Source organism: Hypanus sabinus, chromosome 24, assembly GCF_030144855.1.
Source record: "Hypanus sabinus isolate sHypSab1 chromosome 24, sHypSab1.hap1, whole genome shotgun sequence".
Lineage (NCBI taxonomy): Eukaryota > Metazoa > Chordata > Chondrichthyes > Myliobatiformes > Dasyatidae > Hypanus > Hypanus sabinus.
The window spans coordinates 3,331,640-3,358,253 of record NC_082729.1 but is presented as its reverse complement, the minus strand read 5'-3'; the positions used below and the strand labels follow the sequence as shown (position 1 = coordinate 3,358,253).

At 43.1% G+C, this 26,614-nt stretch overlaps 1 protein-coding gene across 6 annotated transcripts in view; it reads right to left on the bottom strand.

The window, feature by feature from the left end:
* Positions 1–26,614, bottom strand: part of ahdc1 (AT hook, DNA binding motif, containing 1) — a 281,558-nt gene that overhangs the window by 221,659 nt on the left and 33,285 nt on the right. Inside the window, exon 1 of one of the 6 annotated variants that reach the window (XM_059949180.1) lies at positions 17,407–17,422. The exons of the other annotated variants lie outside the window; for them this stretch is intronic. The gene's annotated coding sequence lies outside the window, so the exon portion shown is untranslated. Of the gene's footprint in view, positions 1–17,406; positions 17,423–26,614 lie in introns of those variants that run through there. 6 annotated transcript variants of the gene reach the window in all.

Sequence of the window (26,614 nt, the reverse complement as noted above, 5' to 3'; positions counted from 1 at the left end):
ACAGGAGAAGGGGCAAATGTGGGTTACTGGTGCCTTTAAACTAGTTGAGTCAGCAGATGGGGCTCGTCAGGCATGGCTAGTAGCTCATCTAGAAGGAAAGCTCTGATCTCAAACCTCTGCTGACTGGTGGCTATACCCACTCATGGGGAAGGCTTCGGGAGTAAACCCTGAGGACAAGTCCGGAGCTGGAGTCCCTAAGGCAGTCCTACATTGAGCTCAATGCTGACTGGCAACTCCTGTGATGCTGCTGGTGCCAAACCGTATCGGTCTCTGCCATCTTTTGAGCTCATCAGATATGTGGAGAGGGGAAGCCTGCGACAAAGGCAACAGCTTGCTCTCTAAATCCTACTGCCCTGGCTTGCATATCTAGACAGCTAGGATGCAATATTGTTGGTCAACTTTGACCTATGGAGGCCTCAGAGAGATTTCAATATAATCGGTTTCTTTTGTAATCCTTTGTACTTTATTTTATATATTTAAATATATTAATAATATTGAATTACCTTGCCGGATCTTCTGGCAAGATGGCAGTGTGACAAGGCCGCAGGGACTTCTACGGGGTCAACAGAAGGTGCTACCATTCTACTTAAACATATATTTAATAATTGCAAGATCCTGCAATACATTAAGAACTCAAAGGACTGCAGGTCTACCCCATCAGCGAGTTGCTCACTGGCTGAGATAACGAAGGAACTGTGCAACGAGCTGCTGCCTGAATCAATGGAGGCTCACATTCAAATAGCGAGAGGTCATCACGGTCACTTTCCTTGTGATCGCTGTGGTGAACTACGTATACCTGCCTGGACACGCCCCCTGCTGACTGCTCCTGTGGCTTCTTCCACAGACCCCTGTGTAAAGGCGACTGAGGCCTAAGCCCGGCTTCTCTGTCTCCAGGATGTAGTATGGTGGTCAACCACTGCCTGTTCTTTCTTCCAGTCAATAAAAGCCGATATCTCACCTTCACGTCTCAGAGGGAGTTATTGATGGTGCATCAATTGCAAGACCTCTTTGGACATTGTTAATCTAGTACACCACAAGTCTGATTCACTGATTTACTGGATTTAAGTAGGGGTGGATAGCGGTAGCCTAATCCTGAGTCATAGCAAGCACTAGGCCTGAAGCCACGGTGTTGCCTGCTTGCAGCCGCCCAGAGTGAGGGGACAAAGCTGTTGCACTTCACCGGGGCTGGTGTGGCATGGTGTCCAGACCGGAGTTGGAGCTGCCCTCCCAGAGTTTTGTTCAACAGAAAACGAGTTCTGTTATGGCCGACTGAGGATTTTTTAGCGGCACTCAATGGACCTGGGCCTCAAGTTGCAGGGCTGTGTGCTTTTCAGCCACCGGAGAGGCATCAGAGCCATTGTGCTGTACCGGGGAGGTGTAGCGCAGTTCTGGGGACTGAAGATTTAAAACTGACTGAGGGTCTGGACATACACATTTGACCAGTTGTGTTTTTACTAATATTTTGTATGTACTTGTATAAGTGACAATTGGGCCTCAAAGCCACAGATTTGCCTAGCGGGAATTGGTCGTCAGGGCAAGGACTGGGCCTCAAAGCCCCTTATTAGGCGACTGTGATCTTGTGGGTGCTTACTGTGTGAGACTGGTGATAATGTGCCTTTGCACCTTGACCCCAGAGTAACATTTGTCTCGTTTTGCTGTATTCATGTATGGTTAAATGACAATTATACTTGAATTGAATTGAAATTATTAAATCCCCCCAGCTTAATCCTAGCTTAATCATGGGACAACTTACAATGACCAACTAACCTACCAACTGGTAGATCTTTGGACTGCAGGAGGAAACCGGAGCACCCAGAGGAAACCCACACGGTCACGGGGTGAACGTACAAACTCCTTACAGGCAGCAGCAGGAATTGAACCCAGATCACCTGTACTGTAAAGCATTATGCTAACCACCACAATATGCTGCCGCTCCATTATTCTGAGAAGAGGTCCAGAGGCTTCACTGGACTGGCCGAAGGGGCCTCTAGCAAAAAAACAGTTATGAATCCCTGCCATAGATGCTGCCTGATCTGCTGAGCTCCTCCAACATTTTGTGTGTTACTTATGTGATTCGGTGTTCCTCTTTACAGCCCTAAATTATCTTACTTTGAGACTTGGCTGCTTGTTACTTGACTCCCCAGGTAGATGAAACACCATCCCTCTCAGAATCCAGACACTCAGTGAGATCACCTACTGAACCCCAGTGGACATAGGCCAAGTTTCATCTTTTCTTCTGGGACTGTCTCCCCAACAGCCGATCTGGCAAAGTCTCATTGTACCATCACAAAGGCAAATCCATCCTCAAGTAGAGCTTGCTACTGAATTTCCAATTATCCACATTCCTATTACTCAACAGGTTTACAGGATCAATCACTCAACTTTATTGGGATACACCTGTACACCTACTCATTAATGCAAATATCTAATCAGCTAACAACAACTAAATGCATAAGAGCACACAGACATGGTCAAGAGGTTCAGTTGTCGTTCAGACTAAACATCAGAATGGTAAGGAAATGTGATTTAAGTGACTTTGGCCATCGAATGATTGTTGGTGCCTCAGTATCTCAGAAACTGTTGATCTCCTGGGATTTTCATGATTAGCAATATCTAGCATTTACAGAGAATGGTGCAAAGAACACTGCCTCCAGTCAGTGACAGCTCTGTGGGCGAAAATGCCTTGTTAATGAGAGAGGTCGGAGGAGAATGGTCAAACTGGTTCAAGCTGACAAAAAGCTGACTCAAATAACCACACATTACAAGTGGTGTGTAGAAGAGCATCTCTGAAGTGGATGGGCAACAACAGCAGAAGACCACATTTGGTTCCGCTCCAGTGCCTAATAAAGCTGCCGGAGTGCATTTCTATTAATCCAAATTATTTTTCGACCTAGCCTGACATCCCAACATTATGTTCAGGTGGGTCACTCAGAAATGTCCTCACTCCCATTCAGCAGCTGGGCTCCATCGCACATGGAAAGGTAGACCCAATATTGAGGACTGGCAATAATTTGCCAATCCCATTATCCTCCACTGAGGAGGCTCTTGTGTATAATTAAATGCAGCACATTATAAAAGATAAGAGAATAAATGTCTAAACAGCCATTAGTTTTAATTTTCTGAGGTATTAGTCCTAATGGATCACTTTAAGATGTCACGTCTTCTGACAGCCTGCATCTGATTTGCATCATATCAGTCACACTAATTAGAGCAGGTGAGCAGAAGCCAATGTAAAAAACCCTCAATCAACTCAATGTCTTCAGTGGGATGACGTGTTCACCAAACTGCAATGCACCTTGAGAGAAAAGTTCCTGTGAAGAAGTGAAATTTCATCCAGTCAATCTGAAGAGGTGATGAAGCATAGAGTTAACACAAAAGATTCTGCTACAGCACAGGAACAGCCCCTTCGGCCCACAATATTGTGCTGAACCAATTAAATTAGTAATCAAATGGCCAACTATACTACTCCCCTCTGCCTACACAATGTGCATATCCCTCCATTTCCCCCCACATTCCTTTGCCTATTTAAGAGCCACCTGAATGCCCCTATCATATTTGCCTCCTACCATCAACTTGGTTATGCAGTGACATTCTTTCAACCAGCTTCCGTTTCCCAGATCTTCCACTTTGAACATAAGACACAGAACAGTACAGCACAGAAACGACCTTCGGTGCTAAATGTTGTGCCACTCCAATTAAATGATTAATCAAACAGCCAACTAAACTAATCCTTTCTGTTTACACAATGTCCATAGCCTTCCATTTCCCTCACATTCCTGTGCCTACCCAAGAGTCGCTTGAATGCCTCTATCATATTTGCCTCTTACCATCAACATTGTTCCTCCAAGAGGACTACGACCTTATCATTGGGTTTGGAGGCTTGCATGCCTCAATGACCCATAGAACTATGTAGGCTGGAGTCAGGGCTTTATGCTTTGGCTCTTGGTAAGGTCACCCATTCCAAACGGGTCAAAGGGTGGAGGCCAGACTAAGAGTGGTTCACCGGTCTTCCAGGTTCGGGGGGGGGGGCTCAGCTCAGGGCTTATTAGTAAAAAAAAATTGTTATAGAAACAGCAATGGAGCATCCTTCTACATCTGAGTGTGACAGCGTCTCCACCCGGGACTTGCATGACTGACAGTAGTGAAAACCGAGAGAAAGCTACTGAGATGAAGAAGGAAGCCCTGAACACCACCAGAGATGAACGACCTTCCTCGCTGCCTTGAACGATAGCTGCTTGACGGCCAGCAGAGAGTTCAATTTGGACATGCAGTGGCATTCTTTTCCTGTTTCCCAGATCTTCCACTATGAACATAGAATACAAAGCAGCACAAGAACAGACCTTTCTGCCCAAAATGGTGTGCCAGACCAATTAAATTAGTCAGCAACTGGCCATCTAATCACTTCTGCCTACACAAGTTCACATCCTTCCATTTTCCTCACATTCATGAGCCTATCTCATCATTATCATCTTTATGTGCCATGTTGTATGATGTGGGCGATCACGGTCTCACGTACATGATTGTTTTTGGCAAAATTTTCTACAGAAGTGGTTTGCCATTGCCTTCTTCTGGGCAGTGTCTTTACAAGACGGGTGACCCCAACCATTATCAATACTCTTCAGAGATTGTCTGCCTGGTGTCAGTGGTCGCATAACCAGGACTTGTGATGTGCACCGGCTGCTCATATGACCATCCACCACCTGCTCCCATGGGTTCACATGACCCTGATCGGGTGGGGGGGGGGGGGGGGGGGTTCTAAGCAGGTGCCACAGTTTACCCAAGGGTGACCGGCAGTCTAGCTGAATGAAGGAGCACCTTACACCTCCTTTGTTAGAGAAGTAACCCTGCGCCTATCTAACAGTCTCTTAAAAGTCCCTAACACATCTGTGTCTACCACCACCTCAGGAGTGCATTCCAGGCACCAAGCACTCTGTGTAAAATAACTTGATCCAGATGCTGAAGGATCAGGCAGCATCTGTGGAAATGAATAAACACTCAACGTTTTGGGCTGAGACCCTTCTTCAGGACTGGAAAAGAAGGGGGCAGAAATAGGTGGGCTGATGGGGAAGAGCAAGGGTGGATCCAGGTGAGGGGGATGGTAGGCAGGTGAGGGCCAGAGGAGAGTAGGAATGGTGAAAGTGAAAGATGGCTAAAGAAAGGATATGCTGGCACTGGAGAAGCTCCGGAGGAGATTTATGAGAATTATCCCAGGAGTGAAAGGGTTAATTGTAAAAGGTGGGTGGCAGGGTGGAGATAGGTCTCTACCAAAGAACGTGTAAGGCGTTCCCTCCCTCTGCTAACCTGTGAGTCACCCTGCGGCAAGGTGTAGTACCTGCTTAGCCCCCCGATCGGGGTCACGTGAAGCCATGGGAGCATGAGCAGCTGGTACACATCACAAGTCCTGGTTACATGATGGTGATGATGAATGTCTGAGGAACACTTAATGACTCTGGGCCATACTTGCTGAGATAGAAAGTTGGAAGAGGGGAATCCCATTGAGACATACCATATACAGGTGTCTCTCCCCCCCCCCCACTTTTCAAAGGTAGAGCATTCCTCTGAAACCTTTCTTTAAGCCGAAATGGCGTAAAGCAACGAACCATTAACTTATATGGGAAAAAATTTCGTAAAAGCGAAAATCCTCTTTGTAATGAGAAAACAGGTTACTAATGTAGGTCTTTTGTAAAAGCGAAGTGGCGTGAAGCGGGGAACACCTGTACTGAAAAGCCTAGATAGAGTGGACGTGGTGAGGTTGTTTCCTACAATGGGAGAGTCTAGGACCAGAGGATACAGCCTCAGAATAGTAGAACACCCTTTAGAACAGTGATGAGGAGAAATTTCTTTAGCCAGAGGGTGGCGAAGCTGTGGAATTCATTGCCACAGATGGCTGTGGTGGCAAAGTCATTGGTATTTAAAGCAAAGGTTGACAGGTTCTTGATTGGGAAATATTTCTAAGGTTACAGGCATAAGGCAGGAGAATAGGGTTGAGGAGAAATGGGGTTGTGTTGTGTAGGACTGTTGGTCTAAATGGGGTTCCCAACCTGGTGTCCACAGACTCCTTGGATAACGGTAAGGCCCCAGGGCTTAAAAAAGGTTGGAAATCCCTAGTCTAAGGCATTGTATGAGATAGAAGGGGAGAGGAAGCCAATGAAACTACTGCCCATGTCACAGTCAGTCATAGTCATCCAATTAAAAATCACAGGGAGGGATAATTTATTACTGTGATGGTTTTAAGGGCTGTAACACAAAGACATTACATTGTGCAGTGTTAATGACAAGGATGTCTGGGGAACTAGATTTCAAATTCATAATAATTCGTTAATAGCAAACAGAATCACAACAGCTCTTTAATACCGAGTAACATTCTGTAACGAGGCGCCACCTCACAGTGTAACTCAGTTGATATTAAGTCCAAAGAGTGGTACAGATGAACATTTTTCAAATTCAGCATCAGAACACTCAGTACTGGACACGTGAACTCTTACGGAGTTTAGCCAAGAGCAGGGAAACCAGAGAAACCTCCCAGTCAACGCTAGGCTGTGTAACAAATCCAAGGCATGGGACAAATATCCAACGGGAACTGCTGAACTGAAACCTGGTTGCATAGAACAGTACAGCACAAGCCCTTTGGCCCACAATGTTGTGCCAACCGTAAAAGTTTTACTGCAAGATCAATCTAACCCTTTCCTCCAACATAACCCCCTCTATTTCCCTATCATCTATGTGCCTAAGAATTGCTTAAATGCCCCCGAAGTTTCTGCCTCTATCACCACCCCAGCAGCTCTATGACACACTAACAAATTTCTGTGTAAAGAATCCACCTCAGACATCCCTACCTATACTTACCCCCAATCACCTTAGAATTATGCCCCATTGTATTTGCCATTTCTACCCTGAGCAAAAGTCTCTCGATCCATGCCTCTTATTGTTGTGTATTTAACATTTCAGTAATATTTGAGTAATATTGCAAATATGTTGTTTCATTAAGTATTGTTTGTTGTTGACATAATTCATTAAGGGTTATAAGCAAAAACACCTGAACAGCTTAAACTATCACATTACCATGTGATAAGTACACGCCTCGCTTAAAGAACAAACTTAAAACTCTCATTCCTGGCTCTTGTTTTCCTTTGAATTAGTTTAATTCAAACTCCTATCCTCTTGTACACCTCTATCAAGTTACCTCTCATCCGTCTTCACCCCAAAGAGAAATGCCCTAGCTCACTCAGCCTATCCTCATAAGACCTGCTCTCTAATCCAGTCAGCATCTTGTGTGGTGCAGAAACGCCCGCACTCCTACAATTCAGTTTGCAGCAATCTGGTGCGGCCACGGAGAATCAGGCTGACATACTGTATGGTATATTTTAAAACCTCCTCATGGCGAAGCGCAATTTTCTAGAACAAGGCTCTTTGAAATTTCAAGGCACCCACTCTTAGCAATTTAAATGCACATTTCTAGCATGCAAAATGCTTACTCGATGAATTTGGTCTCACCTTTGAGCTCGTCTCTGCAATCCCTAGGCTCTGTTGATAATTAGTGCTATGCTGTCTGCTCTAGCTACCTGTCTCACATTAACCATCTCCCCTGTTGATAATCACTTCAGTGTCGAATCATCTTTACTTCTGAAAGCCTGTATCTCTGAAGAATTCTTTTTTCTGTGACTAAAATACTCTTACAACAAACATCAAACAGATAAGCACATACAGGGCCCAATTTTAAAAATAATAATAATGAGTACAATTTGGGAGTACTTCCAGTCATGAAGGCTTTGAAACAATCAGACAATGCAAAGGGAAATCAGCCCAGACCATACACTATATCGAGCAAAATCTGCGGTTGGCAGCCTTTGACCAATCTCTCAACCTGAACCAAAGCCAAAAAAGCACAAGGTACTTCTCAGTTACCTTGACTACACAGAGGTGCATGCAGTTACATTCAAGCAGCAAAAAAAATGTGTTCAACAAAATGGCTGCTGGCCAGATACCAAGCAAGTGCTGCAGCAGTCAAAAAACATGGCCCCGGAACCCAGTGAAATAAAAATCACTGTTACATTTCCACTCCTACACAAGCCATCGAGGCTACAGCAGAGCGCAGAGCCAGTTCATAGACGATGTCTAGTCTGCAGTGTTTACCCTCTCAAGCAGGCTCTGCATCTGTCTAACAACTGGATTAACCACCCAAACTAAACGAGCTGCTCACACCTGCTAAACAAAATAATTTGGCAGAACATTCAAAAGGAAAATAATAACAACAAAGGAATTAAAGGAGGGAAAAAATTCTCCTGTACAATCAGCATAGCTGGGTTGATAATCTCCTTCGATAAATGGGTGGGGGGGGGGGGGTCAAGAGCTCAGAGCTTCACAGGGAAATTACTGACTGCACAACAAGCAGTTCAATAATAAAATACTACTCTTTGGAAGGCACACAAAATGGCTACAAGACAACAGATATCTGGTGCAGATAGCCCACACCAGCATTGGTCAGACTGCATCTGTGAGCAATTTTGGGCCCTGTACTGAACAAAGAAGATGCTGGCACTGGAGACAGTCCAGAGGTGGTTTACTAGAATGAACTCAGGAATTGAAAGGGTTAATGCATAGTACTGTGCAAAAGTCTTAGGCGCATATACTGTGTATAGCTAAGGGGTGCCTAAGACTTTTGCACAGTACTATATTTGTCAATGTGGAGTGGAGAGCGAGCTTATAAATCTAGTGGGAGCAAAGAATATTGGGAATGGTGAGGGTGGAGCACCACGGGAGGGGTGTGGGTCAGGTGGCAGAGAAGGTGTGTCAGGGGTGGGAGATGGTCACACAGGTACAGACACACCCAGATGTGAGACACCAGGTAAGGTCATTTAATTCCAAACAATTGGTTTATTGATCATGATAGAACATCTCTCTGCTGCCTCCCACTCCCTCTCTTCTCTCTTTCCCTTTTCCCAACAATGGTTCCCCTCTCTCTGCTCCCTTCCCACTCTTCAGTCCACAACTGAGACCCATATCAGAATCAGGTTTATCATCACTCACACAGGTCATGAAATTTGTTTTATTTTGCGGCAGCTGTACAGTGCAATACATAAAGTTACTGCAGTACTGTGCAAAAGTCTTAGGCACCCTTCAAACAGTACTATATGAGGTGGGGTTGATGGCTGTGGGCTGAAATATATCTTATGGAAATAGTTGTTTGATGACCTTCAATAAAAAAATAAATTCCAAAAAAAAGAAAGAAAGAATGATCAGGGAAATTCACTGTATATTGAGAGGCCTAGATAGAGTAGACATGCAGAGGATGTTTGCATTAGTGGCAGAGTCTAGAACCAGAGAGCACAAACTCGGAATACAAGGACGTTCCTTCAGAACAGAGATGAGGAGGAACTTCTTTAGCTTGAGGGTGGTAAATCTGTGGAATTCATTGCCACAGACGGCGGTGCAGGCCAAGTTATTAAGTATACTTAAAGCTGAGTCTGATACGTTCTTGATTAGTCAGGGCTTCTAAGGTTATGGAGAGAAATAGATGAGGTTGAGAGGGAAAATAAACCAGCCATGATGGAATGGTGGAACAGACATGACGGGTCGAATGGCCTTATTCCACTTCTATATTTTATGGGCGTTCAATTTATTACCCTAACTCTGCAAGTGTTTTTTTCTTTCAAGTAAAGACACAGTTCCCTTCAGATGTCACAATCTGTCTCCACTGTTTACCCAAACCCTCTGGGGAAAAGGTTGATTTCCCTATTCAACTCTGAGTTCTATTGCCTCCTACCTTTGCCCTACATGCCTTGGCTTTTGGTCCTTCCACCAAAGGGTATTGTTTCGCTTTCTACTTTAGCAAGTCCGTTTCTGGAGTTGACTCGCTATCTCTCCTTCCCTCTCTACTCCAAGGAGGCACAAGCAGACATTAAATTGAATTCTGCCAGCAAGTTGGTATGGGAAGGATGGAGGAAAGGGGCTTGCTTCGCCATTGTTGCTTTGTTGCTTGTAGAGTTCTGTGTTGCTCTGCTGAACATTGTGGGCATATTATGTTGGTACTGAACTGTGTAGTGACACTTGTGGACTGCCCCCAGCACGTCCTTGGGTGTGTTGGTTGTTGACACAAGAATTACACATCCCACTGTATGTTGTGATAAATACATCAAAATCTGAAAAGCTGAATCTTAACAGAGGGCTGCAGGGTGCTTGTTGGTGGTAGAACAACAGCCTGGGCTTTTGGATGCAGAGAAATGAGTTCAAATTCCACCCCAGTGGCATTTGGGTTTGAGGGGAATTGGGTACTGCCAGAAATGCCTGAACATCAAGATTAACTTTCAGCAGAACTACTGGAATCAGAGGGACACTTTATATCAGGAGTTCCCAACCTGGGGTCCTCAGAACCCTCAGTTAATGATAGGGGTCCATGGCATAAAGAAGGTTGGGAACCCTTGATTTAGATCATGCTGTTACTCCAGCCACCAAGCTTTGCTTCCCACCCCTCCCCAAGTTTATGCCTTTAATTCTCCATCCCCGGCACCTCCCAAGGACTTGCTGGCGAGCTGCCTTGTTGAACTGCGGCCTCCGTGGCTGCTGTCTCAAACAACCCAGTGACATGCTTGGCCACACCAAAGTTCAGTTGCATTGGCGGGCCTGAAGTCTCAGACAGAGCGAGGAGGGACTGAACAGTATTAGCAAACACTTCATGATCACTATTACTGAGATGACCTTTTTATTCCAGACTTCATTTGTTTACTCAAATTTCAATCCAGAATTCACCAAGGAAGGAGCTTCAATCATTGTTTCCAGAAAAGAACAGATTAAAGATTATTTGTTGCGAGTATTCTGAAACACGTAGTGAAATACATTGTTTGCGTCAAAGACTAACGCAGTCTGAGGATGTGCTCGGGGTTGCCTGAAACTATTGTCGTGTTTCCTACGCCAACATAGCATGCTCAACAATTTACTGACCCTAACTAGTACGCGTGTCTTTGAACGGTGGAATGAAACAGGAGCATCCGGAGGAAATACACGATGTCACAGGGAGAACGTACTATCTCTTTATGGAAAACGGCAGGAATTGAATCCCAACTGGTGATTGCTGGTGCAGCAAAGGTGACACTAAAAGCCATGCTACCGTACCAACTGGGCCTGGCTGGCATGTTTCCATAAGATCATAAGAAATATGAGCAGAATTAGGCTATTTGACACATTATATCTGATCTGCCATTTCATCATGGCTGTTCCATTTCCCGCTCAACCCCATTCTCCTGTCTGTTCCCCTTAACCTTTCACACCCAGACTAGTCAAGAATCTATCAACTTCTGCCTCATATACACCCAATCATCTGGTCTCCACAGCCATTTGTGACAATGAATTCCACAGATTCACCATCCTCTGGCTGAAAACATTCCTCTTCGGGTCTCGTCCCAAAACATTGACTTTTTACTCTTTTCCATACATGCTACCTGACCTGCTGAGTTCCTCCAGTTTGTGTGCATTGCTTTGTACGTCCGCAGATTTTCTTGTGTTTTTGTTTTGTGAATTCCCCTTCAACTCTGTTCTAAATGGACGACCCTCTATTCTGAAGTTGTGCCCTCTGGTTCGAGACTCCCACATAATAGAAAACATCTCTACAAAGGGTCATGTGAAGTTGGGACTGAAAAGCCACCTCGTAGTTCACAAGAGGCATATCTAGAAGCTTCGTGAGCTTCCCGTATTAAGGTGCCATGTATCCACCAGCGCCATCTTGATTTTCCATCTTTATGTGCAATCTTTCATTGATTCTACTGTTTCTTTGTATTTACTTTGAATGCCTGCAAGAAAATGAACCCCATGGTGGCATATACAGTACTGTGCAAAAGTCTTAGGCACATATATATAGCTAGGGTGCCTAAGACTTTTGCACAGTACTGTAGTAATTTTATGTATTACACAAAAAAAAAACAAATTTCATGACACATGAGTGACAATAAACATGACTCTGATATGGGTCTTTTGTGGACTGAGAGTGGGAAAGGGGCAGGGAGAGGGGAATCATGGTTGAGAAAAGGGGAAGAGGAAAGGGGAGGGAGTGGGAAGCACCAGAGAGACGTTCGGTCATGATCAATAAACCAAGTGTTTGAAATCAAATTACCTTGCCCTGCTTTCTCAGAGCTGGGCAAGTCTCCACTTGTGCCACCCCCCCACCCATGGCTCACCTTTTTTGCCACCTGTCCCACACCCACTCATGGCACTCCACCCTCTCCATTCCCAACAGCCTTTGCTTCTGCCAGATTTACAAACTCACTCTCCATTCCACGTTGACAAATACAGTACTGTGCAAAAGTCCTAGACACTTTTGCTATATATACATGCCTAAGACTTTTACACAACACTGTACAATGACATATGTACTTTGGTAATAAATTTACTTTTGAAGTTTTTATACTGCAAGGATGTTACATACCCACGAGGTACAGTAACGGGGTTCAAACTCATCGCTTGCAGTGTCATTCCTGTAGGATAATCATCTGGCCACTTTAGCCCATTTTCCTAAGTACCTCCTTATGTGGGTCTGTGTCAAATTTGGAGATAATAGTCCTTTACATTAAAGGCTCTGGATAAATGCACGTCAGAAAAGCAATCCAGCACATTGCTTAGGCCTCTGGCCAAGACAGCTGGGCGAAATACCACTTTCTCAGAAGACTCCATGAACAGATGAAATGAACATCCTTTTCACAATGGACTTTGGTCCCCATGCCACATTGTGTTAATTCTAACAACTACCCTTTCATTGCTTCGAGCTTTCCTGCAGGTAGGTGCTTGAATTCGAGTGATCTCTCCCTCTCCCTAGGTTCTGTTGGTGAATGGTCATTAATCGACGTGGACATTGACGTCATGCGGAGGTTGTGTGTTTCAAGGACTCCATCAGGCGATGCCAACTCAGGGCCATCTATGTTGGAATGGCTGGGGACGAGATGCCAGACGAAGATTGATCCAACCCCTCCTGAGCCACACTTCATCATGCCAGATGAAACACAGCAATATCACAAGATACAAGAGCAGAATTAGACCATTTGGCCCATTAAATCTGCTCTGCCGTTTTATCATGGCTGACCCAATTTTTCTCTCAGCCATAATCTCCTTCTCCCTGTATCTCTTCATGCTCTGACAAATCAAGAATCTATCAACCTCTCCCTTAAATATACATAATGACTTGGCCTCCACAGCTGCCTGTGGCAAAAAATTCCACAGATTCACCACTCTCTGACTAAAGAAATTCCTCATCTCCATTTTAAAAGGAGACCCCTCTATTGTGAGGCTGTGTCCTCTGGTCCTAGACTCTCCCACCATAGGAAACATCCTCTCCATGTCCACTCTAACAAGGCCTTTCACCATTTGAAAGGCTTCAATGACGCGGACTGTAAATTTGGACTCTCAGGTTTATGATGTGTTGTAGTTCTAGTCGCTCCTTTTCTGTTACAACTTCTGGGCGATTTCTGAATCAAGGCGGCCTGCTAATAACGAACACAGAGCTGAACTGTACTGAAACATGCCTTTTGATTTTGTGTTTTTATATTCTGTGTTTTCGCTCATTCTTATTTGTTGCCATTTGCACAGGAGGGGAAGGGGGGTGTTTGATGTTTGATGTTTTCCTTTGAACAGGTTGGTTCCATGTTTATTCTTTGTTTCATGGCTCTGAGTGCGGAGAAGACAAATTTCAGATTGTATACTGCATACATACTTTGATAAATAAAAGTACTTTGAATCTTGACTTTGAAGTTTAAACCTCACTGATACTACATACTGACTCCTCTGAGCTCCTGGAATGGATCATATCATTCCAAACTGACATGATAATAACAACATAGGGAGTTGAGTGTGATGGGCTTCATTTTACTTTGAAAAATAATGGCATGTTAGCTTGTGGCTAGTGTAACAATTAACAGAGCCAGTGATCAGAACCCATTCCATTCACTTGCACTTGGCCATATCCCGATAAACACTTCTTACAGGACAGCAGGGTAGCGGAGTGATTAGCGCAAGGCTTTACAGGGCCAGCAATCAGCATTCAGTTTCCACTGCCGTCTGTAAGGATTCCGTACGCTCTCCCTGTGACTGTGTGGGGGTCCTCCAGTTGTTCGGGTTTCCTCCCACACTCCGAGAATGTGCAGGTTAGGGTTAGCAACTTGTGGGTATGCTACGTTGGCACCAGAAGTGTGGTGATATTTGTGGGCTGCCCACAGACATCCTCGGTCACTGACACCATCATGCATTTCACTGGTCATCAAGTGTCATATGACATGGGTGATATAACCACGATTGTTCCTAGCCATTTTTTTTCTTTGTAAGTAGTTTGTCAGTGCCTTCTTCTGGGCAGAGTCTTTACAAGACAGGTGACCCCAGCCATTACCAATACTCATCAGAGATTGTCCACCTGGCATGAATGGTCGCATAACCGGGACCTGCGATATACACCAGCTTTTCATACGACCATCCACCAGCTGCTTCCACGGCTTCACAAAACCCCTGTTCGGGAGCTGAGTTGGGGGGGTGGGTGTGCTAGCAGATGCTACACCTTGTCCAAGGGTGACCTGAAAGCTAGTGGAGGGGAAGGAGAGCCTTACACCATGGTAGAGTCACATTTCCAACTCGCAAAAGACATGGCACATAACGAATGATCCTCCACCATCAGGTTTCTGAATGGATATTGAACCAATGAACACTACTTCACTGGCTTTTTAATTTCTATTTTTGCACTACTTATTTAACTAAACTGTATTCACAGTTTTTAAAATCCATTATTATGTATTGCATTGTACTGCTACCACAATGTCAACAAATTTGACAATGTATGCCGGTGATGTTAAACCTGATTCTGATAATGAATATTTGGTCTTAATAGTGGTCCCTGCAACTACACATTTGTCAGCCCTGTGGAGAAGTGATGGACATCGTCACCACACAGACATTTAATAACGAAGTTTCTGCCACTGTTAAACATGTGAAGCAGTCTGATAGAACAAGTTATTTCAGTAATTCAGTATTTTCTTTTCAGTACACCTCAGATTATTCCAGCAAAGAATAGTGGATCTACCTGTGATACAAATCACATTGTGACAAAGATTTTCTGAACATAAAGAAAGCCACTGTATGAACACGAATTTAAATGACTCTAATGAGCAATAATAATACAAGCACTCTGCCATGCATCTGCTTAATACAACCTTCTGCTGCTCAGGAGGCATAAGCCCACAATAGATCACCTTTGCCTTAGTTATCAATTCTTTTCAGGGAGGAAAGAAGCCGGGTGGATTGTCACGGCGCTGAAGTGGTGCTGACATTGCAGTCCAGCACACCTCACTTAATTTGAACCATGTTAAAACCCGGCAATGCGTACTAGGGGTGTCATTCCATTTCCTGAGGACGAGAATAAGACAGCAAGAATGTAATACTGAGGGGAGGTCTGTTAGAGATTCACAGGGCTGTAAAGAGGCATGGATAGAGTGGAAAGAGAATATCTGATTCCCTATGCATTAAAGGTGAGAAAAGGTTCAAGGTGGGGGGGAGAGAGGGGAAAAGTTTGGGGGGGTCGAGAGAGTGTAGGTCTGGGGGTGAGAGGAGGATAGGTTCAAGGGGGATATAAGGGGTAACATTTTTTAACTGAGAGTGAAGGATGCATGGAACACACTGCCTGGTCTGGTGGTTGAGGCAAATACATAAGAGGCTTTTAAGAGACACTTGGATAGGCACATGAATGTAAAGAAGATGTTGGGATACGGACATGGTGCTGGTCAGAAGGATTAGTGTTTGGGTGTTTTTGATTTGCTTTTTAGCTGGCTCAACACAATATTGTGGGTCCAATGCCCTTTTCCTGTGCGGTGTTCTATATAAATTTCCAAGTAACTTTATTGTCAGAGGACATGCACATCACCATATACAACTGAGATTCACTTTCTTACAGGCATTCACAGTAAATGTGCAGCTGGCAGGGCACCATGGTTGCGTAGCGGTTAGCGTGATGCTATTGCACCTCAGTGCGTTCCGGCGTTTAGAGCTCAATTCTGGCGGCGTCTGTACATCCTCACACTGCGTGAGTCTTGTGAGTCTCGCTCCCTGGCTATTCCTGTTTCCTCACGCAGATCAAAGATGCACCGGGTAGGTTAACTGGTCATTACAAAGTATCCTGTGATTAAATTAGGGTTAATCAGGTTTCTCAGGGGTTGCTTGGGTGATGTGACTCAAACCTACTTTGCACCACATCGCTAAATAAATGCCCCCAAAAAAACCCCAACAGAATAATAATGATAAATCAACAAGCAATAAATATCGAGAGCACAAGCTGAAGAGTTCGTGAAAATTGGCTGTGGAAACAGTTCAGTGTTGGGGTGAGTGAAGTTGAATGTTGTTATCCCCTCTGGTTTAGGAGCCTAATGGTGAGGAGTAATAACTTCTTCTGAACCTAGTGGTGTGGGATTTGAGGCTTCTGTCCCCTTTTTCTAATGGCAGCAGCGAGAAGACAGCATGTCCTGAGTGGGTGGGAGTCTTGATGACGGATACAGCTTTTTCTGCACTCCATGTAAATGTGCTCAATGGTGGGGAGGGCTTTACCTCTGATGGACTGGGGTGAATCCACTGCTTTTTGTAGGCTTTTCCATTTAAGGGCATTGGGGTTTCTATACCAGGCTATGATGCTTATAAGGAATTGGCCCGACCACACTTGCAGTAATGTGAGCCATCTGGGGCCCACTTATCTAAGAAAGGATGCGCTGGCATTGAAGACGGTCCGGAGGAGGTTCACAAGAATGTTCCCAGGATTGAAAGGGTTAATGTATGAGACACATTTGATGGCTCTGGCTTGTACTCACTATAGTTTAGAAGAATGAGAAACCTACTGAATATTGAAAGATCTAGACAGAGTGGGCATGTAGAGGATGTTTCCTCTCGTGGGGCACAGCCTCAGAATAGAGGGACATCCCTTTAGAACAGGGATGAGGATGAATTTCTTTAGCCAGAGGGTGGTGAATCAGTGGAATTCATTGCCATAAACCTTTACTGCCAGCATCTTTGGCCCTTTATCATTCATTTCAGCACCTCTCACTTCCCAGCTTCTGAAACCACGCCCACTCTCCCCCCTTTCTCACATTGCAGGCTGCCCCCAGCACATCTTTGAATGTGTTGGCTTTGCACAGTACTGTAGTAATTTTATGTATTGCACTGTACTACTGCTGCTAGAATGAAATTTCATGACATACGTGAGAGACGATAAATCTGATTCGGATAGGAATCTCTACTGTGGAATATGAGTGGGAGGGGACAAGTAGTGGGGAATCACGGTTGGGAAATGCGGAAGGGAGAGGGGAATCACAGTTGGGGAGAGGGGAAGGGAATGGGAAGCACCAGAGACATATTCTGAAATGATCAATAAACCAATCGTTTGAAATCAAATGAGCTTACCTGGTGTCTCAGGGCTGAGTGTGTCTGCACCTGTGCCACACCCCATCCCAGGCACTTCTTCTCTGCCACCTGTCCCACACCCCTCCCTTGGCACTCCACCCTCACCATTCCCAACATCCCTTGCTCCTACTAGATTTACAAACTTGCTCTCCACTCACATTGACAAACACAGTTCTGTGCAAAAGACTTAGGCGCCTTAACTATATACATGTGCCTACGGCTTTTGCACAGAACTGTGTGGTTCAATGCACAACTAGATCGAAATCTGAATTTTCGGTCCACCAGTCAACATGCTGACCATCTCCCGACTCCACTCACTGCTGATGACGGGTCTCAATCAGAAATTTCAACAGTCTCTCTTCCCCCTCTACAGATGCTGCTTGCTCCACTGGCTTCCTCCAGCACACTGTGTTTCTGCAGATCCCAGCAAGTGAAATCTCTTGTCCCTCCTCTCTAGCTCAAGAATTCAAGAGCATCAGAATTTTCAGCATGTTTTAGTTCAGATTTCCAGGATTTTTTTTTAATTCTCCTTCAGTGATTCAGACAAATGTTCTGCAGCTCCCACTTGTTGCTTCCCTTGGCAAATATCTTGTTTCTTCATTTGTCACACATCTACTCTTTCACCACGTATGATGGATCCACTCCAACACATAAAATGATCCGTTTCATCGATTAATCTCTCTTGGACGCCACTTTATCACACACCTCCACTTTTATTTTCTCCTCCCCTCCCCACTTAGGTTGCATCTTCAAGACTGCTCATCTTTAAATCCTCGCAGTTTCAAGGGTCATTAACCTGAAATGTCGGCTGTATTTTTCTCTGCACTGACAATGCCTGAACAACTCTGCATTCCCAGCATTTTTTTTGTTTTTCATTACTGACCTCCCACACAGTTGCTGCCTAAACTGAACGATGTACAGTTTTGTACAGCAGAGCAACTTTGCTGATGGACAAAGGATGCCAAGCACTCTCACTCCCAATACTCCCAAAGAGTGCTGGACACAAACTCGACCTTGCTCACAAAACAGTAGTTTAGAATCATTCTGCAAATGTCAATCATTGACTGAGTACCACTAAAAAGAAAGAGAATTTACTGATAAAACAACATATAGACCACAGAACCTCACCTCAAGTCTGAACTGATCCCACAACGTACAGACTCACTTTCAAGGACTTTACAACTGATGTTCTCAGCATTTAAAACAACACACACAAAATACTGGAGGAACTCAACAGGTCAGACAGCATCTATGGAGAGGAGTAAACAGTCACCATTTCGGGCTGAGATTCTTCTTTTGAACTGGAAAGGATATCCTCCTTCCCCTTCCCCCACCTTTTTAATCCAGTGTGCTCCCCATTCCTTTCCAGTCCTGAAGAAGTGTCTCAGCCCGAAATGTCGAGTGCTTATTCATATCCATAGATACTGCCTCACATGCAGAATTTTCTGTGTGTTGCTCTGAATTTCAAGCATCTGAAGATTTTTTTCATGTTTATTCTCAGTATTTAATTTTTTATTATTTGCACAATTTGTCTTCCTTTGCACCTTAGATTGTTTGCCAGTCTTTATGTATGGCTTTTTTCATAACTTCTACTGTACTTTTTATTTTCCTGTAAATGCATGCAAGAAAAGAAATCTCAAGTTCAAAGCTCAAAGTAAACTTAGTATCAAAGTACATCTGTCACTACATACAAGTGTGGGATTCATTTTCTTGTGGGCATACTCAATAAATCCAGTAACCATCAATGTGATCAATGAATGACCACACAAACTTGAGTGTTCACCAGTGTGCAAAAGACAACAAACTGTGCAAATACAATAGAAAGAAATAATAAATAAATAAATAAACAAACAAACAAACAAACAAACAAGCAAGCAAGCAAGCAATAAATATCAAGAACATGAGATGAAGAGTCCTTGAAAGTGAGTCCATAGGTTGTGGGAACATTTCAGTGACGGAGCATGTGAAGTTGAGTGAAGGTATCCCCTGCTGTTCAAGAGTCTGATGGTAGTTTATGCAGTTACTAGTAGATGGTAGTACATAGTGACATAAACTTTGAACCGTGCAGCACAGTTCAGGCTATTCAGCCCATCATGGAGTTCCAACCTTTTAACCTACTCCAAGACCTATCTAATCCTTGTCACACATAGTGCTGCATTTGTCTTTCATCCATGAGAATATCTGAGCTCCTTAAATTCCTGAATGTATCTGCCTCTACCACTACCCCTGGCAGTGTGTTCCACACACCCACCACTCTATATTAAAAAAAACACCACCACCCCTTCATACTTTTCTCCAATCGCCTTAAAATTATGCCCCACTGTAGTAGCCATTTTCTCCCTGGGAAAAAGTCTCTGGCTGTTCACTCGCTCAATGTCTCTTATCATATTATACATTTCTATCGAGTCACCTCTCATCCTCCTTTGCCCCAAAGAGAAAAGCCCTGGCTCACTCAACTCTATCCTCTAAGAGATGTTCTCTAATCCAGGCAGCACCCTGGTAAATATTCCCAAGTAGTGCTGGACACAAAATCTATCTTGCTCATTAAACAATATTTTAGAATTATTTTGGGATGGTGGGGTGGAGATATATTTCTACCAAAGGAGCTGTAAAGCACTCCTTCCCTCCACCAGCTTACAGGTCACCCTTGGGCAAGGGGTAGCACCTGCTTAGATCCCCCCCTCCACCCCAACCCCTCTGATTAGGGTCATGTGAACCCATGGGAGAAGGTGGCAGACAGTCGTATGAGCAGCTGGTGCACATCACAGGTCCTGGTTATGTGACCACTGACACCAGGCAGACAATCTGTGAAGAGTATTGATAATGGCTGGGGTCACCCGTCTTGTAAAGACACTGCCCAGAAGGCAGCATTAGCAAACCAATTCTGCAGAAAAATTTGCCAATAACAGTCACGGTCATGGAAAGAGAAAAGAGTAAGAACAAAGGCATGAAAGAGGTCTTATTAGAACTTCTCAGATTAAAGACCGATGGAAGACCATGATCATCCATGTCAAACAACACAGCACAGAGTGATGATGATGAATCAGCTACAGAATACCACTAAAAAGAAAAGAAAAATTACCAACAGAACAATATGTCCCATATAACTAAGAGATTCATAGAAGGTTTGTTTATCTAACTTCATCCACACGGTGCTTTTGCATTCCCCAGGAAATCAAGTCCTCGGCATAACAACTTTAAAATGTTCAAATTTCAAAGTTCGAAGTAAGTCTTATTATCAATGTACATATATGCCACCAGATACAACCCTGAGATTCATTTGCTTGTGGACATACTCAGCAAATCTATAGAATAGTAACTATAACACGATCAATGAAAGATCAACCGCAGCACAGAAGGCAACAATCTATGCAAGTGCAAATAACAATATATAACAAGAACAGGAGATAACAAATAAAAAGTCCTTAAAATGAGATCATTAGTTATGGGAACATTTCAATATTGGGCAAGTGAGTGTAGTTATTCCCTTCTATCCAATTCAATTCAATTCTATTGAGAGGTAGTAACTGTTCTTGACCCTGGTGGTGCAAGTACTTTCTACTTAATGGCAGCAAAGTGTGGTGAGGATCTCTGATGATGGCTGCTGCTTTCCCTATGACAGTGTTTCATGTAGATGTGCTCAATGGTTGAGATGGCTTTACCCGTGATGAACTGGGTCAAATCTGCTGCCTTTGATAGGGTTCTCCTTTATGTAATTGAGAGTCTCAATGAACTGAAAACAGTTTATGATTTCAAAGCAAGATGAACTGAGCAAGGCATTCAGGGAAAGCAAGAGGTGAGTGACATCTCCACAGTGGGACAGAAAGACAATATTTGATAAACAGAATGTGCTTTCCTTTTTCAACTGAACTGAGAAACTAACGGTTTTGACACAGCTGTGATATGTCTTTACTCCCTAACCACACCAGAAGCCACAGCTCTAACTGCTCTTTGGTGCATGATCATGTGCAGAGCCCACCTTTATTCCAACCTTGGCCACTGAGAGGAGGAACAGAAGTATGCTGAATCTCTGGGCAGCATTTCCAGCTGCAGCAGGTGCCAAGTGAGGACCAGAAATTTAAGTTATTTGAAGAGCAAAGTTCTAATTTATGCCCATTATATAAAGAGCCACTTGTATGGTTTAAACAGCTTCTTAAATATCTTAAATGCATTTATCGAACAACTAAGTATATTTTCATCTCTGATCATTCTTATTTTAATGTGATGGTTGAAACCCTGGGTCAGCAGGTCCAGAAGTTAGAAGCCTGTTGTCTATGAGTCTGCACATCCACTATGGAAGCTGGAGGCCCGATGTCTCCAGGTCCACTGGAATGCCTGATCTGGGGTTAAAGGCCTGTGTGCATGAGCATGCACGTCAGGGCAGGTGAGTGGGATAAAGGGGGATTGCTTTGCTGTTGTTGTTCTGCTGGACATTGTGTGCATGCTACGTTGGCGTCGGAATGTCTGGCAGCAATTGCAGGCTGCCCCAGCATAGGATGTGCTGGTTGTTAATGCAAACGATGCATTTTACTGTACATGTGATAAATAAAGGAATCCGAATCACATGAAGAGAGACTGGCTCTCGAAGGCAAATCCAACACAAGGTACACTCTTGAACACTGGACACGCAGGGGTTAGTTGCTCAAATGGATTATTTGAGTTTATCAAACATAATTAGAGATGTCAGCTATTTATTTGGCAGTCTTGAACATTTCATGCTGGGCAAAAAAACAAGTTTCATGACAGATGTGAGTGATGATAAACCTGATTCTGATATGGGTCTCTATTGTGGACTGAGAGTGGGAAGGGGGCAGGGAGAGGGGAATCAAGATTGGGAAAGAGGGAAGGGAGAGGGGAAGGAGTGGAAGCACCAAAGACACATTCTGTAATGATCAATAAACCAACAGCTCAGAATCAAATACCTTACAAGGTGTCTCAGGGCTGAGTGTGTCTGTACCTATGCCACCTATTCCCCCCCCCCCCCCACCAACTCTGACGCTCCTTCTCTATCACCTGTCCCAAACTATTCCTGCGATACTCCACCCTCCTCGTTCCCAACATTGTTCCCACCAGATTTACAAATTTGCTCTCTGTTCCACCTTGACAAATACAGTACTATGCAAAAGTTCTTTGTCACCCTAGTTATATATATGTGCCTTAGACTTCTGCATGATACTGGTATCCTGCCACCTTTACCATATTATAAACACAGGAGTTTCTGCAGGTACTGGAAATCTTCAGCAACACACACAAGGTGCTGGAGGGAGCCATACAGCATATATGGAGGGGAATAAACAGAGGACATTTCATTAGGACTTGCCCTATTATATTACACTTGCCATATCACTGTTCACTGAAATAACCTATCCATATACCCAGTAAACCTTTAACAGGCTGCTGTGGTCAAAGGCTTATCAAATGTTTTCAAATGAATCCAATAATTACTGACATTCAAGAGATATTCAAATAGATTCAAAAGAAGCAATTTATTTCAACATAAAAAAATACAAAAAACACATTTGAACTGACAAATGATTTTGAATAGTTAAGTAAATGAAGCGTTTTCAGATGCTTACACCAGATTAAGATAACGATTAGCTTTATTTGTCATAAGTACATTAAAATATACAGTGAAATGCGCTGTTTGCGTTAACGACCAACACAGTGCTGGGCGCAGCCCACAAGTGCCGCCATGGTTCCAGTGACAATGGAGTGTGCACACAATTTACTAACCCTAAACACAAGAAATTCTGCAGATGCTGGGAATGCAGAGAAGCATGCTCACAGTACGTTAGAGGAACTCAGCAGTTAAGTCAGCATCCATGGAGAGGCATAAAGAGCCAACATACCAGGCCAAGATCCTTCATCAGGATGTATGGGTTACTAACACTACCCTGTGTATCTTTGAAATGTGGGAGGAAATCCACATACAAACCCCTTACAGAAAGTGGCTAGAAATGAAGTTGGGTCACTGGCTCTGTAAAGTGTAACGCTAATTGCTACGCGATCATGCTGCACAATCAATGAAGAAGGCTGGCATCTGTACACCCAAGCTCTCTCCTCCTTCTTTCTTTTAAAATCTTTTTATTAATTTTAAACAAACATAAATGAAACATGAATACAAAGTGTTTGAGAGTACATAATTAATAGTTTAAATAGACATTCATATAATAATAAAATATATAACCTCCCAAACTCATAACATTGATGAACAAAGAAATAAAAAGAAAAAAAAAGACCCCAGAGAAAAAAAGAGGAAAAAATACACTAACCAACATGGGCCATTGAATAATGTTAAGTACATATACAGTAGTGCCAATAACTCCGAACCTCCATCCAAACAATTAAGGATAATATAAGTAAGGTTTAGGAAAAGACAATTCAACTCATATGAAAATGTTGAATAAATGGTCTCCAAGTTTCTTCAAATTTAACTGAAGGGTCAAAAACAACACTTCTAATTTTTTCTAAGCGCAAACAAGAAATGGTTTGAGAAAACCACTGAAATATAGTTGGAGGATTAATTTCTTTCCAATTTAATATAGATCTTCTAGCCATTAGTGTAACAAATGCAATCATTTGTCGGGTTGAAGAGGATAGACAACTATTATCCACCATTGGTAAACCAAATATTGCAGTAAAAGGATGTGGTGGATATTAATATTCAAAACTCTTGAAATAATACTGAAAATATCTTTCCAGTAATTTTGTAAACAAGGGCAAGACCAAAACATATGGGTTAATGACGCAACATCAAAATGACATCTGTCACAGGTTGAATTATCATAAGAATAAAATCGAGCAAGTTTATCCTCAGACATATGAACTCTATGTACAACCTTAAATTGTATTAGAGCGTGTTTAGCACAAATAGAGGACGAATTAATTAATAGTAACATTTTCTCCCATTGCTCAGTGGATATAAGACAATGAAGTTCTTCTTCCCATTCCTTCTTAATTTTTTCTGATACATCTGGCTGTATATTCATAATCATATTATAAATGACAGCTACTAAACCCTTTTGAGAAGGATTCAGAGCCAAAATTCTTTCCATTATGTCCAATGGACCTAGTTTCGGAAAAGACTGTAACTCATTATACAAAAAATTTCTAACTTGCAAATATCTAAAAAAATGAGTTTTAGGTAAATTATATTTATTAGATAACTGTTCAAAGGACATAACGTTATCATCTAAAAACAAATTACGAAATCATGTTATGCCTTTTGTTTTCCATAAAAAAAAGTTTGATCCATAAAGGAAGGCCGAAAAAAATAATTAGATACTATAGGGCATGATAGAATAAACTTATTCAAACCAAAAAATTTACGAAATTGAAACCAGATTCGCAATGTGTATTTGACAATAGGATTAGTTAATTGTTTATTTAATTTAGATAAAGAAAAAGGAAGTGAAGATCCTAAGATTGAAAACAACGAAAAGTCTTGTACAGATTTACATTCCAAATTTACCCATTGTGGGCAGGCAGCTGTAATCAATTCTTGTGTCCAAAATATTAAATATCATATATTAACTGCCCAGTAATAAAATCTCAAATTTGGCAAAGCCAAACCACCTTCCTTCTTAGGCTTCTGTAAATATTTTTCCAAGCTCACTCCTCAGCACCCCCCTGAACCACAGTTCCACTGAATGATGAATCCAGCAGCTGGTCACATGAATCGGACCTCTGGCCTTGACTCAGGTTTTCAAAGTCCAAGACCAGCCAAGTGGGGAAATGGTCAAAGTGCAGGACAGGTCTTCCAAAACAATAACACCCTCTCCACTTCTGTTCCTCCATTAAGGACAGATTCATGAACCTCTGGATTCCTTCTCCTGAAGTCAATAATCACTTCCTTGGTCTTGCTGACATTGAGTGACAGATTATTGTTATGCCACTGTTTGGTCAGGGCATTAAAGATTATGTCAAGAAAGCAGGTGTATGGGGTTGAGTGGAATCCAGGATCAGCCATGATAGGAGAGCAGAGCTGATTCGATGGGCTGAATGGCCTAATTCTGCTCCTACGTCTTATGGTCTCTTACGGACATCATTCAGCCAGATTTTCAATCTCCTTCCTACATGTTGGTTCATCACCACCTTTGATTCAGCCTATGACAGTAGTATCATCAGCAAACTTCAATATGGCATTGGAGCTCTGCTTAGCCACACAGTTGTTAAGTATAAAACGAGTAGAGCAGTGGGACTAAGCACACATGGAGACCATGGAGGAGATGCTGTTGCCAATCTGAACTAACTGGGCTCTGCAAGTTAGGAAATCCAGGATCCAATTGCACAAGGAGGTATTGACGTCAAGGTCTTGGAGCTTATTGATTCGTTCTGAGGGGCTGATGATATTGAATGCTGAGCTGTAGTTGGTAAGGAGCCTCCTGATGTATGGACTTTTGCTGTCCAGATCTTCCAGCATTGAGTGAAGAGCCAGTGAGATGGCACCTGCTGTAGACTTGTTGCTCTGGTAGGCAAGTTGGTGTGGATCTAAGTTGCTTCTCAGGTTGGGCTGAAGGGCAAGTTTCCTTGCTGTATAACAATTTCTGAATGATTTGATTATGGCCGTTTAAAAAAACTGGTCACTCAGTATCTCACAGACCTTGTACTTATTAAGACATTACTATCAAGGTCTTGTTATTATATAATTTTTATACATTTTATTATAATATTTGCCAATGCCATCTTACTCATTGTGAAGTCATTAATCAGTTGATGAAACTGTGATTATGAACTAATCATTCCAAATATATCGATCATTATTGACCAGTCGCAATGTCAGATGAAGAGGTGATCAATGATGGCCACACAATGTTCAGAACCATTTATGACTTTTCAGATAATGATGCAGCCCACATCCAAAAGCAAGAAGACCTGGATGCTATACAGGCCTGGATGAGTGTGAGACACAAACGTTAGAGTTATAGAATGTAACAGCAGAGAAATAGACCCTTCTGCCAATCTAGTCCATGCCAAACTGTTATCCTGCCTTGACCCACACCTGGACCACAGCTCTTCATACTGGTCCCATCCAGGTATCTATGCAAATTTCTCTTAAACATTGCAATTGAACCTGTATCCACCACTTCTACAGGCAGATCATTCCAGACTTGCACCATCCTCTTGAGTGAAGAAGATTCCCCTTTATGTATCTCACCTTTCACCCTTACCTCTAATTCTAGTCTCACCCAACGTCAGTGGAAAAAGC